Source organism: Pinus tabuliformis, chromosome 3_2, assembly GCF_031772625.1.
Source record: "Pinus tabuliformis cultivar Carrire ecotype Pingquan chromosome 3_2, CPIR1, whole genome shotgun sequence".
NCBI classification, from domain to species: Eukaryota; Viridiplantae; Streptophyta; class Pinopsida; order Pinales; family Pinaceae; genus Pinus; species Pinus tabuliformis.
Window position 1 is genome coordinate 352,678,535 of NC_142302.1, and position 18,808 is coordinate 352,697,342.

Sequence of the window (18,808 nt, forward strand, 5' to 3'; positions counted from 1 at the left end):
AAGCTTTGGGATAAGAATTGGTTTTAGTAACAATCTCTTCCACTGTAAACCACCATCTAAAAGGTAATTCAGCTTCTAAAGGTGTCTCTTGTTATCCCAAAAACACCACCAATTCTCAACTGCTTCAATCCGTGCATGCTGCATTCTCTGTGTGCATTAACATTTTTTTACAAGTACCTGTGCAACAAAGTGATAAAAATGAACAAGTACTCATGGAACACCAGAGACGCTGAAAGATTCAGTTGACTTTGTGCAGCACCTTCTTGATAAGTATGAAAAAAATTATTAGCATGGCATTTAGCAATGATAAAACTTTCCAAAATGCTTTGAATTCATCATTTGAATTTTTTATTAATTTGAATACAATGTCACCAGAATATATTTCTTTGTTTGTTGATGATAAACTTTGAAAGCGTCTAAAAGGAGTCAGCGAAGAGGATGTAGAAGTAATACTTGACAAGGGAAAACTGTTTCAGATGATGCTGAATCTTCCTGTGCAGCTCTGGTTGTTGCATCCATATCATCATTTGGAAACTCTCATGATCTTACTGCCATGTGTTATCCCTTGCTTATTAGTTCAATGGGTATCATTGCTTGCTTAATCACAACTCTGGTTGCAACTAACATATTTGAGATCAAGGCTGTGAAGGAAATTGAGCTTGCATTGGAAAAGCAACTTATTATCTCCACAGTAGTGATGACTATTGGCATTGCTGCTGTAGGCCTAGTTGCACTGCCTTCATCCTTCACTATCTTCAATTTTGGAGCCCAGAAGGTTGTAAAGAACTGGGAGCTTTTCTTCTGTGGTGCTATTGGTTTGTGGTCTGGCCTTGTTATTGGTTTTGTCACTGAGTACTACACTAGTAATGCTTACAGCCCTGTCCAAGATGTTGCCGATTCATGCAGGACTGGAGCAGCAACTAATGTTATATTTGGGTTGGCGTTGGGATACAAATCTGTTATTTTTCCCATATTTGCTATTGCAGTAAGCATTTTATGAAGAAAAGAAAGCTGCCGCAGTCGGAAAGTATTGTCATGTCAGGAACAGAAACGTGAATCAACGTTAAGCAATGGAAAAACAATGATTTAAAGGCCTGGAAACACTTTTTCGCATCCAGCTTTGGCATGCAATATCTATTCACGGGCAGTTCATTGTAGGTGTGTGCTTTTATAATACATTAGACTTGCCATTTGTGTTGGATTCGTCAGCTTTCAGGCAGCGCAGTTCAAGGAGAAGGCACCCCCAGCCAAGCAAGTAAAATCAGTGAAATTGGTTCTACAGGAAGCTAGCAGACTGTTTCTACAGGAAGCTAGCAGACTGTTTCTACAGGAAGACAGAGACTGTTTCTACAGGAAGCCAGCGAACAGTTTCTACAGGAAAGTTTGAAAAGCGGGAAGCCAAAGGAGAAATCGGCCGAGATGCTAGCCAAGGAAGTCACTAGGGCCATCGAAGACAAGGGGAGAGATTTTGTTGCTCAGAGGATGAGCAACACTTTCAGTAGGGGGGTGATGATGAGCCCCAAAAATGTACAATTATTTGAGCTCATTCAACCTCCTAATTTGGCTTAGTCCACCATTCTCATTTGTTTATTGCATGTTTTTGATTATTTTTATGTTAATAGTGAATTTGGTTAGTCATTATGCCAACAAGTCTAATGGGTGCTTTGTGTAGCCTTCTTGGTCAACTTGGAGACAAAATTGAAGGTCTTAATGAGCACTTGGCAGCCAAATTCATGGGAGAACAAGCTAGAGGATTTGTAGGAAGGTGTCCCCCTCATTTATGGGCCCTTACCTCGAATTCTCCACCATCAGCTTGGAGTTCAAAGGCCACCAAATCAATGAGCTCAAGGGCAGCCAAGCAAGTCAAGTTGGACTGCTGTTAACTACAAGTCTTGGGCAGCCAAGTCCCTAAATTTTAGGAGGACTGTTGGGTCCTCAAATTGTATAAATAAGAGGGCTTAAGACCTCATTTCAGTTAGTCATTTTGGGGTTAGCTAGTGGTTAGTCATTTTTGGGATTAGCTAGTTAGTCAATTTGGTTTTTTCTCTTTGTAAGCCAGTTTTGGCATGACATTAGACTTTTGATTATGAATAAAAGCAAGAAGTTTTGGATCAAATTCTAAGTTTTTAAAGGAGCCTAAAGCTCTCGGGGTTGGGCCCAACCTGAGAGCTCAGGCCTCCTTCCTCTGTATCAATATTGTTCCTTTAGCATTTTGTTTCCATTTTCCTTTACATGCATTCGAGTATAGCTGCTGATTTAGATTTCTTGTAGTGGTTAAACAGTTGCTGATTTGGATTTCCTGTAGAAGTTAAACAGATTGGTTTTATCAATTAGAATTGCTGTAGTTGTTTGGAAGTAGGCTGAGTAGAATAGGGTGAATAACAGTTAAAAAAGAACAGGCTGATTGTATGCTCATGATCCACCTCTTTCTAGAGGCAGGGATCGCAGACTGTGCTGCCCATTCAAAAACGTTTGCTTACATGTTAATGCTCTCTTGAACGCAGTCTTGGTGATGGATATAAGTGTCCATGAGTTTCAATTTCTTGGAATGCTTCATTGCTTCATTACCATATATCAGTTTCCTTCATGAATACATTGCTGTTCATTGGTTTAATAAGCTCTTGGCATAAGTTAATAACTTTTACTTGCAGGACTTGGATGATTTGTCCCATTTACACCGTGCAACGCTACTCCATCGTTCTCCTACATTCCCGAACCGTGCCCAGACCAACTATCCATCCCCCAACGAAGCCCTTTGTTCCTCAACTACCCCACTACTCATATCCCCTGTTTTTTGCCTTCCATTCCCTCTATTTCCTCTAAGACAAATCTGCCTCTACACTCACCCTCATCTCCTCACCTCACTATTGCTGAGCCATTACCACCTCATTTCCATCCTACATATCCCCCTATACCACTCCATCACTTCACCATCACCCAAAACTCCCACGGTAGGACATCCTGTAGAAGTTAACAGACTTCCTGTAGAAATTCCTGAGTTTCCTATAGGATCCCCTGCAGACATCCTGTAGGAGCCCACACACTCGGTTGCTGAGCATCTGAATGTGAGGAACCTCTGTGGACTGATGCTAAGGATCCCTTGGAACCTCTCCTAGCCTCCCTGACCTTTCCCAAGCTTTCCTTCCCTCTGCACCACCTCTGCACAACCAAACCCTAATAAGAACAAAATCACAATCACTCCATCCACTTAAGAAAAAATACAAAAACATGTCTTTTCAGATGCAAGTAGTTTAATTTCATGCATTTCACATCACTAGAAGTAATGGCATCATCTTTAGACATTTGCACTCTCACTATTGCATCATAGAGGTTAGACTAGTCAGATTAGGGTTTACTAGGGTTTCCATGTTTTGGTTGGCTTTCAGTTTCTTTCTGCAAATAGACTAGTCTCCTTTGAGTTAGCTTTCGTCCATCATTCATAAAGCTTCTTCTGTGAGCATATAGAAGTTGGCTTGAGCCCTAGCGGACTTGTGCCAGCTGACCAAGTGACAGCTTCGACAAGATCTAGTACTTGTGCATACAGCACCGTCGCTTCCAAGTTTGTACGAACTACCGGGTTGATAAAATTAGAGATAGGAAGCTCCAGGATTTGTACCATTATTGCTACAATACTGGAGCCCACCAACAGGTTGCACTGATGGAGGAAGGGTAGGTAGGGATGTTTCTCAGGTGTTTTGCACACTACTTCTTGAAACTGACCAAACAAAGATCACGCAAACCAAGTATCTAGCTATTCTAACCTAATTTGACCTAGGAACTAGCAATCATGATGAACAGAAATCCCTTGGTAGAAAATCATGTGAAACAACTTATGAAAACCAAGCAAGAATGAACCTAAACATGCAATCAAATATGGTATCAACTTTTGCAACTGAGAAACTAACACTAGCAATTGCATGAAGAAGCAAGAACAGTGTTTTTGTGGCAGCAAGGACACTGTGGTCTCAGCTCATGGTCCCGAGGAGGGAGAGGTGAGATCCAAGGTTTCTTGATGTTCTTTTTTGAAGATCTTTTCTGCTATCAACCTATCACATCACTCTAAAACATGAAATATTTTTCAATCATCAAAACTGTCCTAGATAACCATGCAAGATTTTAATCTACTAACAAAAACTATTTTATGAAGACAGTAAAGAAAAACATATAACAGTACATGGAGGAGGTCCTGGCACTTGGGTTGGGCCCAACCCCAAGAGCTACAGGTTCCTGAAAGAAGCTCAGAACTGATTCAACATAAAATTGGTTTCCATTACTCAAAAAACAACCATGTCCAAAATGTGTTATAGCAAAAGCTCCAAAATGGGCTCAGAAACAAAGCAGCACTATAGTGCAAAAAACAAATGTTTAACAAGTAACCTACGAAGGCTGGAAGCCTTCCTACTTATGCACTACGAGGACCTCCAACAGTCCTCCTTAATTCAAGGGACTTGGCTGCTTAAAACTGCAGTACTCAACCACTCCATAAAATCTACTCGGCTGCCTTTGGAAATTGACTTTGGTGGGATGCTGAACTCTGAGTTGATGGTGGAGAACTCGAGGAAGGGGTCATTTAGTGCAGGAGACACCCTTCCTATGAATCCTCAACCTTGTCCCCTCATATTTGGCTGTCAAATGGTCCATAAATGCTTGACCTTGGTCTAAAAGTTGTCCAAAAGTATGCAACAAACACGTATTAGCCTTCATGGTCAACTGACTATTCTCATTCATTCAATTAACATAAACATACTTCAAAAGTATACATAAACTATGAAGAATGGTAGATAAATGGAGAACAATAGGCAAAATGAGTCGAATAAGTTACCCATTTTTGGGCTCATCATCACCCCCTGCTAAATGGGTTGCTCATCCTCTGAGAAACTAATCTAGCTCATCATCCTTGATAGCTTTGACTGCCTCCCTCACGTCCCAGGCCTCCGAGGTGATGTCTTCTTCCTAGTCATGAAATCCTGCTTTTCTTTCTACTTCCTCCACTGCCTGTTTTCCTCTTCTTCCGTGACTCCTTCTAGCAGTCCTAAAAGAAAGGGAGGACTGAAATTTAGGCTGATTCAATTGGCCTGCAGATTTTGCATTGACTATTTATAGAGGGGTACCCTTGCCAAGGCTTCCCTCATCTTGGTTGGGGAGTGGTATTCTCTTATTTTCAAACTGTGGGGCAGTGTGTTCCACCTCCTTGTGCAAGCATGAATGCAGTTATCCCCCAACAGTATTTCCATGTCCTCAAACTGGGCAATAGCTTGAGCTTGTCGTTCAATGTAATCTTGTAAAATATGAGGGTTATTGGCCAGGTGCTGATGGTTATGTATTAAAGTTGATGTATCCTTTGGTTCTACCCTGATCATGAGTGGTTCACTCAGCTCCCTGTTCATAATATCCCGAATCTCTGATGCCCTCTTTTCCTCATGATTTAGCCAGGAGGCCATGGCCATAAGTTGCACATCTCCCAATGTAGCATTGGGGTCCCAAAGAGTCATGTTTGGAAGGGCCAAGTTGTGTAAATAGAATTCAAATAACTTAGCCTTATCCTCTGCTGAGTTGCTATCACACAAGGTCATGAATTGATGGTAGCTTTGAAATGGAATGGTGCCCCTTTGGGCCAAGGTGTTAGTCTGGAACTGCAACCATTGATCTTTAAGATATAGGTCATATGACTTGGCAGGTTGCCTACACTGCAAGGCCTCTACTACCTAGCTGGCCATGCAGGCCAGTTGGGCTTCCTTTTCTTGTACCTGTTTCTTTAGAGACTGTATTTCCTCAGCTACCTGTGACTCCTTCTCCAGTAGCTATTTTGTTAGTGCCTCAACCTTGGCCTGCAACCCGTCCACTTTTTGCTATTCATCAGAGGTGTCTTTGTCTAGTGGAGGATTTTCCTGTTACTATTGTTCTCCTAGAATGGAGGGCCTGTCGTCCTTATGAATTCCTTGTAGCCGTAGCTGCTATTTCAGCAGCTCATTCTCTTCCTATAGTTTGGCCCTCTGACTACTTTCCACATGATTTACCATGGCTAATTGTCTCCTTGAGTCCCTGAGTTATTCTTCTAGGGGGCCTATGTCTGCCACACCCTTAGACTTGGCAATCCTCATCCAAGTGTGAGTCCTAATTCTTTCTTCTTCTAGTGCAAAGAAGAGTGGCACCGCAAATTTCTGGGGAATTGTTTTCCTGGCTTCTAACAGGTTATAGTATGAGTCCAAGCTGGGCTGAGGGCTTGGTTCCAATATTTCCTCTGTCTTTTCTTCCTCCTGTGATTGTCTGGCCACCTTTTCCTCCAATTTCTCGATCTCTTTTACCTTAGCCCGAGTTTCCTGTAGAGATTTCTCAGGTTCCTGTAGAGCCGTCTTTGAGTCCATTGTCTTCATTCTCTCTCTCCAGGTGGAATTTTTTTGGCTTCCCCGTTCATAGGTGATGGATATCTTTGAAGGAGACCCTTCTTTTGGTTTAGGTGCTATGTCCTCAACGATAATTGGCTCCTTTGACTGCGACTAGGGTCTGCCTACTTTGATCCATGTGCTCCTTCTTGCTTTAGAGTACATGGAGGTTTGCCTCTTTCACTTCGATTTTTGTTTTGGAGGTGTTTTTAAGGCGACAAGAACAACTGCTGCCTCTCTTGCCAATATTTAAGGTGATTTCCCCCTTTTCTGTTCCTTTTCCATGCTTCCTGTAGAAGTCCCTCTGTCAACTATTTCTGCCTATATTGCGGCCATTTCAGAATCTGTCTTTCCCTTTTGTTTTGGTGTGACTTCTTTGGCTATGAGAGCCTTCACTTGGGATGTTTCTGCCTTCTTTTCTCTCCTCTGCAGTCTCTTTTCCCTTGGGGTTTGTGCTGTTGTTCCTTGCTTTGTTTTAGGCTTAGAAATTTGGCCCTCTCCCCCTTTTTCTTTATGTCCTTGTTTTGCTTGAATGTCTTGTGTTCCTTCATCATTGGTTTTCTTACATTCTTCAGCATGTTCTTCCTCCTCATTGCTGGATGAGGTGATGTCTTTGGCTAGGATTCCAATATCGTCATCCCGGGACATGTTTTGGAAGATTTCCCAAGATATGGGGATAGTGTAGGTATGCAGGGCATCTTCCACTAATAGCTTAATGAGCCCATGATGGGCCAGCTAATCTGGGGTCCCTTCATTCAATTTTGTACCACATTCAGTTAGTGACTGTAGAAGAAAATAGGGAATGCTCATCTTCTGGGCTGGAGGTGAATCAATCCCATGCCTTAGTTCACATAACAACCTAAAATGGTATCCATAGACAATGCTAAACCTCCCCTCACATGTAATGTACTTAATAATTTGAAAACTAACCTCACTCCAGAGAGGAGGCAAGCTGGTTCTCCTAACCCCATTTTTGTCTTCTACAGGATGTTCCTCTAGTAGGAAGAATGTTTTCTTGGCAACCTGGCCCAATGACCTCTCTTCTTTGCTCCAAGGGAGTCCTAGTTGTAGACCAGTAACACAACTGATGAGCTCAGGGGTAAGTTCTAGGGTCAAACCCCTAAAACTTATATGGCCTATCTCCTTGATTGAGGTCTCAGGGACATAAAAAATTCCTTTGTTATCTCCTCATCATGACCGTGAATTTTGTCAAAAAATGTCATCCAATTGGCCCCGGTGAAAAGATCCACCACCTCAGGATGCTCGTGTAGTTTGCTGGTGTCCAAGGGTTCTTTCCTTATGAATCCACTTGGCATGGTGAGAGTGTTTTTCTTTTTGCTTTGATCAGAAAAAGGAATGCTGCTTATGGTTTTCCCTCTTAACTCAAGAAGGGATTTCTCGGGTATCAATATTAATTAACAACTATTCACTGGTTTTCAAAACTGCTATTGCCTATAACACGGTTGCCTGTTTTATGAAAGAGAGAGTTTCGTTCTATAAACATAGTACAGATCTCAATTTCTCCTTCCTAGCACATATACAAATATTGAAATTCAAAATTTCATACACAGGCTGACCTCCACAGTTGCATATATTTCTACAGGAGAATTTAAAAAAAATAGGAATGTGGAGGAGAATTTGGATGCAAAAACAACTGAGAAACCCCAGTGCAACACACAGGCAAATGTTTTCTTCCAATCCCAAGGAATATTTCTCTAGGGTTCCCCACTATGATATCATTCAATTCACCACCTTTTCAAATCACACCATGCATAAAGATTTTTCGAGCCTACCTCCCTTGGAGCTGCAAATTCGATGAAGAAAAATCCCAGGTTTCCTTGCTCCGGAAGGCTGTGCAGGGTAGAAGACTCCTTGGTTCGTGTAGAATATCTATGTGCCTCTACATGAGCCCGATATGCGGGAGATTCTCAGAAACAGGTAGAAAAACCGGTGGTGGGCAACTGGTTAACAGTTTCTGGAGCGAAGGATGCGTACTTCATTTGAGGACATTGCAAGTGCAAATGAATAGAGGGTGGTGTGAGTTTCATCCGAGCATATTTTAACTGCAGCGTAATTCGTGGTGAGGGGGTGAGGTGGCCAGACTGAACCATTGATCCAACGTCACGGCCATAATTTCTCTGCGTGTCTCTGGCCGCCATCACCTCCCCTCTGCCATTAATTGCCGCCACCACTGCCAGTCCCGACGATTTCTCCCTGAGTGGACACTCCACACGTGTTGGCTGCACGTCTCGTTGAAAATTTGAATGTAACTGAGCTTGTTTGGATCCCACGAGGCTATGTAACTGGCCGAGGGTGGCCAGTTGACTGGCCACCGATCCCATTCTATCCAACCACTTCCATAGGCATGCATCTTTTTGAAATATAGTTTATGTAATTGACGAATGAGTTTAGACACTTACCTATGTGGTCATGGCTGTGTTATGCAGATTTTAGGTCTCTGAACCATTTCTTCATTTGCTGCTGCTTCCTGCACGGGTTTTGGAACCCAATCCTTCAGTCGTTGACGTTGCATGCACGTGTTTTGGAATTCATTTCATTGGTTGTTGTCGCTGCATGCTCTGGTTTTTCTTGGTTTCAGCTACTGATGATGTTTCCCCATTCAAGACGAGCTCTTTGCATGTCTCCTTTTTTGTTTTTCAGTTGTCCTTGTCTCCAGAGTGTGTCTTCCAGAGGGATCAGCTGCTACAGGATTCCTGTAGGATGTCGTGTAGCTGCTTCTCCTCCTAGGATGCAAGCTAAGTGAGCAGGACTATACTGCGGATGATGGATTCGGCTGATGAGGAGTCCAGATGGAGATTGATAGGTAGGGAGAGTGAAACACCGCTGCTAGATATGTCATTCAAATTTCTTGCTGGCAGTGTGAGGAAAACAAGGGTTTTTTTATTATATTTTGTTTTTTACTGTGCAGGCATAAATAACGGAATGGGTGCAATGGAGGTGTGAAGAGATGAAACAAGGTGATGTATGGCTATGGACGTAAACAGGGGTGGTTGCAGGCTTAACAAGAAGATTCCAACCTTCGGATTCCCTCCCATGATCAATTTTTGCGTGTCTGGAGGTTCTACATGATCTTCCTATAGAAGATATAGAACTTCCTATAGAAGGTGAAATCTTAGCCTGAATGCGATCAAATCATAGGAAAGGGGAGTGGTCATGGAGGAGGTGTGTGTGAGGGATGTTTGTAGTCTGGTGTTGACCTATGTCCTAGTTTTGCGCACCCCCCTGAACCTGCAATGTCTTCCCTGCAACCTGCATTTATTCAACAGAAATTAGGCTTGTTTCCCTTCTTCTTTTTTTCGTGGTGAGACAGCTAGGACGCCTCGAGGAGGTTTTCACCCTCACTGTCTGCCTCGAGTGCCTCTAAGAGGTTTTCACCCAAGGATATTTTTATTCTTTTCTGTTTTCTTCCATTTTTCTTTTTTTTTATGATCAAGGTGTAGGTGGAGTAGAGACAAGGCCCTGCTCCACTACTAGCACTGACTTATCCAGAGTTTCAATGAACTCCTGCTTGGAAAGGGGATTCTTGTAGATTTTCAATCGGTTCCCATTGACGAGCATGGGGATGGCTTCTTCATCAATGGTCCTGATAAGGACTGAACCATTGTCGTTGCATTCTCCACTGCATATGGTCCCAGCCACCTTGTCCTCAGCTTCCCCTTGAAATCCTTGTATCTTGAGTCATATAACAGCACCCAATCTCATGGCTGAAATTGCTTTTTGTTAAGGTGCCAGTCATGCCATATCTTTCTCTAGAGTTGAACTACTTCTGAGTGGAGGAGGGCCTGCATTATCTGTTCATCTAATCCATTCAGCGGTAGTAACCTTTCCTGTTGCGCATGGCTGAGATCCAGGTCCAGCTGAGCTGCCAACCTTAATGTGTTGTGCTCAAACTCTATGGACAGCAGAGCCTTCTTCCCATAGACTAGCTCATAAGGTGTGAGAGCTGTTGTGGTTTTCCAAGGGGTGTTGTAGGCCCAGGTGGCCTCAACCAAGTGGCGTGCCCAATCCTTTCTGCTGCTGCTTACCACCTTAGTCAAAATTTCGTCTAGAACCCTATTAGTGATTTCCACCTGCTCATTTGCTTGCGGGTGATAAGGGGTGGAAGTTCTATGCTTGATCTTGTGATGAGCGAGTAGGTCTCCAATCAAGTTAGAGGTGAACTGACTTCCTTGATCTGTGACTAATTCTCTTGGGTAGCTGAATTTGTAGAAGATATTTTCGCTTAAAAACTCAACCACTTTTTCTTCTATCACTACCTTGATTGCCTTTGTTTCTACCCACTTTTTCAAGTAGTCTATGCGCACAATGATGTAAGACTTTTTCTTTTAAGGAGGGTTGATAGGACCCACAAAATCCATGCCCCACTTCTCAAATGGCTCGAAAGTCACTTGAGGTTGGAGGGGCTTTTCATCCCTCAGAGTTGGTTTTCCCATCCTTTGACATCAGTCACATACGCTGATGTATCTTCTGACATCTTGATGAAGATTGGGCCAATAGTAGCCTGCCTGTAGAATTTTGAAGGTAGTCCTTTCTGCTGCAAAGTGGCCTCCACAGGGTCCATCGTGACAGGTTAGGAGAATGTCAAAAACTTCCTCCTCCCTAACACAATGCCTCAAGATATAATCTTGGCTGAGTTTGAACAAGTTGCCCCCAATCCAAGTAAAGGGGGTGCTTTTCCTCACAATTCTGCTCTTTTCTTTCAAGGATAGGTGTGGAGGGAACTGTACTGAGACCAAGTAGTTTTCTATATCAGCAAACCATGGAGAGAGTAGTAAAATAGAAAACAGGTGTTCATCTGGCATCTCATCATCCACCGTCCCTTCTTCATCTGTAGGCAAATATAATCTAGACAGAAAATCAGCAATGACATTTTCCTTTCCTGGCTTGTCAACAATGGTTAAGTCAAATTGCTACAGTAAAAGTAACCATCTAATGAAACGAGCATTCACATCAGGTTTATTCATCAAATACCTTATCATAGCTTGATTAGTGTGCACGAATGTTTGATAACCAGTGATGTAGTGTCTGAACTTATTTAGGGAATGGACTATAGCTAGGAGCTCTTTCTTGGTCACAGTATAGTTTAATTCTGCCTTGGACATGTTTTTTCTGAAAAAGTATATGGCATATGGTAGCTTCTCTTCAATTTGTCCTAAAGCTGCCCCAATGGCTTTGTTCGAGGCATCCGTGTGGATGTGGAAAGGTAGGGCCTAGTTTGGACCTCTCAGGATTGGGGCAGTTACCAGTTTATCTTTTAACTCATCCATAGCCTCTTCACAGTTGTCATTCCATTTAAATTCAACATATTTCCCCAAAAGACCAAACAATGGCGAGGCTAGCTTACTAAAGTCTTTGATGAATCTTCTATAGTATCCTGCTAAGCCTAGAAAAATCCAAACATCTCTTACCTTCTGAGGAGGTGGAACCTTTTGGATAATAGAAATTTTGCTAGAATCCACCTGTAATCCTTGCTAAGAGATTGTATGGCCTAGCATGGTCCCTTCAGTCATCAGGAATTCACATTTTCCAGGACTGAGGGACAGGTTCATCTCAATACACTTGGTTAAAACTTTTCCCAGGTTAGTCAATGCTTCTTGGAAGCTGGACCCATAAGGAGTAAAGTCATCCATGTAGATTTCTACCGAATCATGAACCAGCTCAGCAAATATGCTCAGCACTACTCTCTGGAAAGTGGCAGGAGCATTGCATAGCCCAAAGGGAAGGACCAGGTAGGCAAAGGTTCCCCATGGACAAGTGAAGGTGGTCTTATCTTGGTCTTCCGGGCTGATTTGGATCTGATTATACCCGTTGAACCCATCTAAGAAAGAAAAGAACTTCTTCCTTGCCAGCCCATCTAGCACTTGATCTATGAAAGGAAAAGGGAAATGGTCCTTCTTGGTGGCTTTGTTAAGTTCTCGATAATCTACACAGATTCTCCACTTCCCATTTTTCTTGTGCACAAGCACCAGAGGAGAAACCCATTCGCTGTCCGAGATGGGGTAGATGAATCCTGCATCCAACAACTTTCACAATTCTTCTTTAACGATGTCCTGAAAGGCTGGATTCATTCTCCTCTGAGGCTGCCAGACTGGTTTACAATACTCTTTAATGTAAATGTGATGGGTACAGACCAATGGATGGAATCCTTTCATTTCCTTATAGCTCCAAGCGAAAGCCTCCAAATGGTGGTTCAATAAGCTACATAGCTCCTTCTCCTGAGAGGGAGAGAAGGATGAGTTGATCTTCAAGGTTCTTTCAGGGCCAAATTCCACATTCTTAACTTTGGGAGAGGTTAGATCAGCCACACAGAGGTCCACTAAAGCGCGGGATTTGGTACTTTCCACCAACTTTTCTAATGGCAGCACACCAGGAGGTGGATTTTGAATCAACTTCTCAATTAGGTCGTCCTCGGTTTGAGGACCTCCTCGGGTGGCTTCCATTGTGCACACTGGTGCAAAGTAGACTTCATCCTCATCTTCCTCCTCCAACCAGAGAGGTAAGTCATGTTCTAGCAGAGGTTGGGCAGGAGGGTATAGGACTAGCTATTTGGACATAGGCCCATTCTTGGTGGTCATGCTCCCAGCTCGAAAACTGATGTAAGCATCCGCAGTAGCTAACCAAGGCCTTCCCAAAATGAGGGGGTATCCAGTGAGTTTTTCCTTTGGCCAAAGGACCAAAATGTCCGCAGGGTACTCCCAAGAATCAACAGAGACCAGGATATCCTCCACAATCCCTTCGGGAGTCATGGTGGAGCGGTCTGCTAACTGTAGTACTGTCGAGGTATTCCTCAAGGAACTTTGGAGGTTGAGTTTGAGCATAGTGTCCCTGGTCATCACATTGATGGCAGCCACTAGATCGATCAGGGTGTGGGGGATTATGGTGCCATTGATGTGGACATCTACTACAGGACTCCCAGGATCCAAATACTTTGGACAGATTATTTTCCCCAACATCAGATCGGACAGTTGTCCTATGACATTGATAGTCGGGGCATCTCTCTTGCGCTTGCCTGGGTGCTTGAAACACTTCTCCTTGATCAATTTGTTGTAGATTGGTACATCTTTTATGGCATGGAGAAGTGGGATTTTCACACACAACTGTTTAAGTTCTCCCAGAAGTTTAGTCTCCTCTAGGTTTGGTTATGTGGCTACTGTTAGTCGCTCAGGAAAGGGTGGAATGGCTTTGGATTCATTTTCCTGTTTCCCTTCCTCATCCTCCAGGGGAGGAGGGTGGCAATCTCGAAGGGCCTTTCCAGATCGTAGGTTGATTTCTTGAATCTCCATAGCATAGGTAGGGCATGTTGTCTCTCTACTGTATACTTGCTGGGCCTCTCTATTGTTGGGGTTCGGGTTCGGTTGAGCAGGCATCTGGGGTTGTCTTGGAGGAGCAGGAGGTAACGGTTGTGGTTGAGTAGGAGGTGGAGGAAAAATAGTGGGGGGAGAGTTGGATTGGGGCCTCCACCCAGGTTGAGGTGCATTCCATTGAGGTTGTGGCTGAACATCAGAGTGAAACGAATGAGCAGCAGGTTGAGTATGGTATTGAGATGGATAAGACCAAGGAGGAGGTGTGGACCAGGAAGGATGAGCAGGGGGGGCCCAAGAAGGCATGTCAGTGGATTGGTTGGGGTTGCAATAAGTTTGGGATGTTCCTTGCATCCCCTGCTGGTAAGGTCTGGATCCATGCGGCCTCCTTTGGTTAAGGAAGTAGAGTGGATCAGTGGCCCCTTCATCCCCTTGGTACATGGCTTTAAGTCCGGATAAGGTTGGGCACTGGTTTGTGGGGTGGTCTTCCTCACAAACGAAACATACCTCCACTGAGTGCAATGGACACTCATTCTTGGGATGCTTCCTTGTACACATGGGACAAAAGATGGCCAAAGCCTTCTCAGCTTCCTCTTTCTTCTGTTGGATTCGGAAGGTATCCAGTTGCATGGAAATGGTTTGTCTCATCTCACTTTTGAGGTCTTCCATCTAATTTGCAAACTCATGCTTGGAGAAGATGGCACTAGATGAAAGTGGATTCCCCCTACCTCTTTTCCGGGCTGCCCTAGAGTGGTTTCTAAACATAGTCTTTATGTCCTCATAAGGTAGTTGGTAGATGTCTCCTCTAGCTAGCAGATGGAGGGTATCTAGAAGGTCTTTGGGGACTCCTCAGAACAGGACCAGCTTCAAAGATTCAGGGTCCAGTGTGCACCTGGCCCTTTTATAACTAAGTTGGAACCTTTCTTCATAGTCTTGTAAAGAATCATCACTTCCCATGGTCATCCGAAAGATCTCTCCCTTTGTTTCCTTTGACCTACAGTAGTCCCGGTATTTGTTGTTAAAGGTTTGCTACATCTGAGCCCAAGTTGTGATACTGTTTCCAGGTAACCCCATGAACCACCGTAGTGCTACATCCTTGAGGGTAGAGGGAAAGAGTTTCAACTTTTGCTCGTCTTCTGCATAGTCATAAGTTTGACAAAGGACAACAAACTCAAACAGGAAGGTATCAGGGTCTTCAGTGGTCAATCCATGGAAATGAGGTAAGGCTGAGGGACTTATGTTTTTCATTTTCATGTCCCCATTGGTCTCTCGGATGGGAAAGGCACCTTCTATTCTCTCCTCATCTTCTCTACCATTTCTGTTTTTAGCCATGGTCTCAAGAGGAATGTTTTCTTGCTCTTCTTCTATTATAGGGTCTTCGTATATCTCTGGAGGTTCACCTATAGGTTCTTCTCGATCACTGCCATCGAAGAAGAGAGAAGGTTAACTCAGCGATGTGGTGGGGGTGTTCGGTAAGAATTTCCCTATATTGTCTCTGTTCCTACGAGGCATGAAATGGGATATTTTTGGTGGAGTTTTGGTGTTTTTTCTACTTGTACCTGCAAAACTAAAAGTGATTGAAATGAAACTAACTAAAATCCATCTTGCTGAAATGAAATTTCGGAATTGAAATGAAAGTAGGAAAGGACTAATCTCTTTTGCTGAAATGAAATTGCAGGAATGAAATGCTAGGCTACGCTTGCAGAATTGAAATTGCGGAATTGAAATGCTAATCTTTGCTTGCAGAATTGAAACTTTAGAATTGAGATGCTAATCTATGAAGGCAGGAAATATCTAATCTATGCTTGCTGAAATGAAATGAAAGAAGGAAATTTCTAACTTACTTTTGTGGAAATGAAATTGTAGAAAGGAAATGAAACAACTCTTCTACTCTTGCTGAAATAACTATTTAGTAGAAGATTGAAGTAGAAAGTAGAAGAAAAGTAGCAATCACAAATACTTTGATGCTTCCCCGACAATGGTTCCAAAAAGATGGTGGGCTCCATTATTGCAGCAATAATGCTTCAACTCCTGGGAGTCCCTTCTTTACTTTTATCAACCTGGTAGTTCGTAACAAACTTGGAAGCGACGGTGCTATATGCACAAGTACTACCTCTTGCCGCAGCTATCACTGGATCGGCTGGCACAAGTTCTCTAGGAGCTTAAGCCAACTTCTATGAGCTCTGAGAAGAAGCTTTTAATGGTGATGGATGAAAGCTAACTCAACGAAAGCTAGTTTACTTGTAGAAAGAAGTTGAAAGTGAAAAAGAATGCAAACCCTAGCAAACCCTAGTTCTTCAGACTAACCCTACCGGTGCAAGGAAAAAGATGAAAGCAACGGAACTGGATGCCATTGACTTCTAGAAATGTAGAATGCATGTGACTAAGCTACTTTTGCAGTGAAATCTGAAACGGAATGTCTTTTTGTGTTTTTGAGTAATCTTGTAGAATTATTATGCATGTGCTTAACTGTTTTGACTGTGCAGAGGTTGATTGATGGAAGGAAATGGTGAGGGAACTTGCAGGAGGTTGGGAAGGTGAGAAGAGGGCCTATGGGGTCCCTAACACCCTTCCAGAGAGTTTCACAGCGATCAGATCTCGAAAAACCGCTCTCGTGATCTTCTACAGGAAGTCTGCAGGGATTCTACAAGATGTTCTATAAGATGTTCTGAATGGAGATTTTGGAGGGTTGATGGTGGAAGAAAGGTGGAGAAGTGGAAATGGAGGTTGGATGAGGGTGTGAAGAGGTTTAGAACCTGGCAAGTGAAGCTGAGAAGTGATGAGGATGGTTGGATTTGTTCAAGGAGGGGTAGAGCAATGTTGCACAAAAATATGGAAATTAGGTCAAAGTGAGAAAGTGTGGCAAACGAACAGCGAGAATCTGAGTTAGGGGATGGAACAGGTTGCACTGATGGAGGAAGGGTAGGTAGGGAGGTTTCTCAGGTGTTTTGCACACTACTTCTTGAAATTGACCAAACAAAGATCATGCAAACCAAGTATCTAGCTATTCTAACCTAATTTGACCTAGGAACTAGCAATCAAGATGAACAGAAATCCCTTGGTAGAAAATCATGTGAAAAAAATTATGAAAAACAAGAAAGAATGAACTTAAGCATGCAATGACATCTGGTATCAACTTTTGCCACTGAGAAACTAACACTAGTAATTGCATGAAGAAGCAAGAACAATGTTTTTGTGGCAGCAAGGACACCGTGGTCTCAGCTCATGGTCACGAGGAGGGAGAAGTGATATCCAAGGTTTCTTGATGGCCTTTTTTGAAGATATTTTCTACTATCAACCTATCACATCACTTTGAAACATGAAAGCTTTTTCAATCATCAAAACTGTCCTAGATAACCAAGCAAGATTTTAATCTACTAACAGAAACTATTTTATGAAGACAGTAAAGAAAAACATATAATAGTACATGGAGGAGGTCTTGGCACTTGGGTTGGGCCCAACCCCAAGAGCTATAGGTTCATAAAAGAAGCTAAGAACTAATGCAACATAAAACTGGTTTCCATTACTCAAAAAACAACCATGTCCAAAATGTCTTACAGCAGAAGCTCGAAAATGGGCTCAGAAACAAAGCAGCACTATAGTGTGAAAAACAAATGTTCAAAAAGTAACCTACGAAGGCTGGAAGCCTTCCTACTTATGCACTACGAGGACCTCCAGTAGTCCTCCTTAATTCAAGGGACTTGGCTGCTCAAAACTGCAGTACTCGATCACTCCATAAAAGCTGCTCGGCTGCCTTTGGAAATCGACTTTGGTGGGCTGCTGAACTTCAAGTTGATGGTGGATAACTCGAGGAAGGGGTCATTTAGTGCAAAAGACACCCTTCCTATGAATCCTCAGCCTTGTCCCCTCGTATTTTGCTATCAAATGGTCCATAAATGCTTGACCTTGGTCCAAAAGTTGTCCAAAAATCTGCAGCAAACACGTATTAGCCTTCATGGTTAAGTGACTATTTTCATTCATTCAATTAACATAAACATACTTCAAAAGCATACATAAACTATGAAGAATGGTGGATAAATGGAGAACAATAGGAAAAATGAGCCTAATAAGTTACCCATTTTTGGGGCTCATCACTGGGTTTGAAACCAAATCCTCCGAAACTTGCTGATTCATAGAGCGAAAAAAAGAGGCTCATACACAATTTTCAAAAGGAAAAGTGTTCTATGGAAGACCAACACGCCAGATTTATAGGCGATTTTGAATTGAAATTTGATCGTTCCCTCCATTTTATGATCATAAATGAATCTTTGGTGGTAGGTCTCCAAATATTTTCACCATAAATGTCACCTACCCGCTCCTCCTAACATGATTTTTGCTGTCCAACCATGAACGGTGTTTTCAATGACTACTTTTGGACCTAGTTGCGCTACACCAACCCCAAAGTGCAGCTAGTCCATTGTAGCTTGTTGGGCATGGGATCCGCCAAGGGCAGTTTTGTGGCTTAGAGCCCAGATTTTGGTCCAATTTTGTAATTCCAATGTAAAGACTCCGCATTTTTGGGCATGGAGCGCGTATTTGTTAAAGAGTCATAGGGTTGTTCGCCCTTATTTTGACAATGTAATGTCAGCCATAGAAGATATACCCATGGTCCACATACAGTGAAATTGTATAAATAGAGTGAAGCTCTATGTAGATAGAATCAATAGATCTAAGATCGAATAATGAAGATGCATGTGAGATAGCTCTGAAGTGTAAGTCTAAGTTTTGGGTGATAGCATAGGTAGAGGATTTGCAGTTGACTGCGCAGAGGCCTAGTAGTCCGCAACTGAGTGCACGGACACTGGCAGCTGAGTGCGTAGGGCAAGTCGAGTCTGTAATCCTCTAGAAGTATTAATAAAGAGAAGTTTCTAAAATTTTTGTGTCTTTATTTCCTGTTTATGCATCTATTATATTGGGTATGAATTTCACTTCTAATGCTTATATGATGTGTGAATGTGTATAACTATATTGGTTAAGTGAACACACGTTAGAAAATCTATTTACATGAAGCTAACTATGTTCTGTTAATAAGATAAGTAAGATACTTAGCATAGTTTGGGAAATACCGCACTTCACTACCATATTAGCGTGAAAGGAATTCAA

At 42.7% G+C, this 18,808-nt stretch overlaps 1 pseudogene; it reads left to right on the forward strand.

Moving 5' to 3' along the window:
* Positions 1–580: 580 nt before the first annotated feature.
* LOC149180919 (pyrophosphate-energized vacuolar membrane proton pump pseudogene) lies at positions 581–1,000 on the forward strand (annotated as a pseudogene).
* The last annotated feature ends 17,808 nt before the right edge of the window (positions 1,001–18,808 follow it).